This window comes from Crocuta crocuta, unplaced genomic scaffold (genome assembly GCF_008692635.1).
Source record: "Crocuta crocuta isolate KB4526 unplaced genomic scaffold, BGI_CrCroc_1.0 scaffold70, whole genome shotgun sequence".
Taxonomy (NCBI): domain Eukaryota; kingdom Metazoa; phylum Chordata; class Mammalia; order Carnivora; family Hyaenidae; genus Crocuta; species Crocuta crocuta.
In genome coordinates, this window is record NW_027528417.1 from 11,901,499 (window position 1) to 11,903,645 (window position 2,147).

Genomic DNA, 2,147 nt, shown 5'->3' on the forward strand with positions numbered 1-2,147 from the left:
TTTGTGCCTCAGTTTTCTCATCTGCAAAAAAAAACATATATATATATATATAATAATAATGTCTATATCAGAGGTTGTTGTAAAATTTAATGAGCTAATTGGAAAAGAGACTGGTACACATTAAGTACTATATAAATATTAGTTCCTATTTTTACTAGTAGTAAAATGTCATCCTCTGCTCTCAAATATTCAACGAATTCTTATCATGATTAGAGAAATTTCCAGAGTGCTTGCTGTACCCTACAAGGCCCTACATGATTTGACACTGAATCACTTCTTCTTTTTTTATTTTTAATGTTTATTTTTGAGAAAGAGAGAGAGTAAGTGGAGGAGGGGCAGGAAGAGAGGGAGACACAGGATCCGAAGCAGGCTCCAGGCTCTGAGCTGTCAGCACAGAGCCCGATGCAGGACTCGAACTCAAGGCCTATGAGATCATGACCTCAGCCGAAAGCAAAATTTGGATGATTAATCAACTAATCCACCCAGGTGCCCCAACACTGAATTACTTCTTTAGGTCTCTCACTGTGTGCTTCTCATGGCTGCGCAAGCATGCTAATATGTCCCCATATGCTGGGACCTCTGCACATGCTGTTCCCTCTGCCTGGAATTCTCTTCCCCCTTGGCTTGCTCCCTTACTTCATGTACATTTCTGCTCAACTGTCACCTTCTCACGTAGGTGACAATCTACGTGACCTTTCCTGACAACCTATCAAACACTACTTCTTATAGTCTCTATTTTAATTATATTACAGTTTTATCTTAATTATGTTACATTTTAATTTGCTTATTGAATGTCTCCTTTGCTGGAAGCTGGAACAGAAGCTTCCCGGGTGATATGTTTCCCTAGCAAACACACAGTGCTCCAGATACAGTACTCACTTAGTAAACATTTGTTGAGCTATGAATCCAGTCTAAAACTCTTATGATTAAACCAAGACCCAAAGATACTAAGTGACCAATTCCTTGCCCCCTCTCCTTTGATTTACATTTCTGCAAGGCCAGAATAACGGAAGAAAAGAAATAAAGCAATAAATAGCTTCTCTTGGCTGGGAGCAGAGTAAAGAAAGTACAGTACAGAGACGTTTTACTTTAGGTGTTTGGATGGAAGGTGAAGAGCAGGCAGGACTGAGCCAAAAAGAAAAATGTGAACAAGGAAGCAAGTAATGATGTCTCTTTCCCTGTCTTTTTACACCCCCGCCCCTTGCACTTTCTCGCCCGTTTCCCTTCCATCTCCACCCAAGCCTTGTAGCTGCTTTGTGGCTATGCCCTTGCTGTGCTCAGCCATGCTTGTTCCCTTGGCCCCTGCAGTGCCTGGTGTTTCAAAGTCAGCCCTCCCTCTTGCAACTTACAGCCTCTGTCCCTGGTAGGAGCCCTTTACCCCTCAGTTGGGTTCAAGTAGGTGTAGGTACACAAGCAGATTAAACAAAGTTAAGATAGAGATTAATAAGAGCTCAGCCCTCTCTTACCAGTGGCGTGTGCTCATGTGCCCAGACACATATCTCTAACTACTGCAAGTCAAGTGGTTTGGAAGAGGAAATATGGCTGTGCAGTGAGAGACTCCATTCCTACCCCTCAGCCTAGCAGGCTACGTTATGTGCAGCCTTGGAAGAGGAGAGGCGAAAGGGGAATTCTTGGATCCCCTCCAGAACTCTCTTTGCATAGGGATGGAGGTGAGCCCCAGGAATAGGGGATTCTCCCACCTGTTAAACACAGCTAGACCTCAGTAAAAGCAATGAAAACGGAATGTATTCGGTGACGACTGACAGTAGGTGAAAGAACTAAGCTTCGTTCTGATTTGCACAGAGAAAAAAAATTGGGTGTTTCAAAAGCGAAAGAGGGAGAGGGGTGGAGAGGGGCTCAGTAGAATCAGAGAAAAAAAAAAATTTACCAGAGGTTGGTCAATGTAAATATCCTTAGGCCAGCTACATCTGCTGGCTGGCAGTTAGTGAAGTTAAGATTCTATCCTCCCACGGAGACTGGCCTGCCTGATGATTGCGTTTCAGAGGAGTGGCTCTCAGATCCTTGAAAAAGATACTTCTGCATTGTAAGAGATACATATTCACAATCGTAAGCCCTTTTTAGTAAATGCTCTAAGAAAAGGAGGTCAGAGGCCTATCATCAGATGTTGGCTAGAGCAAACAGTAAAA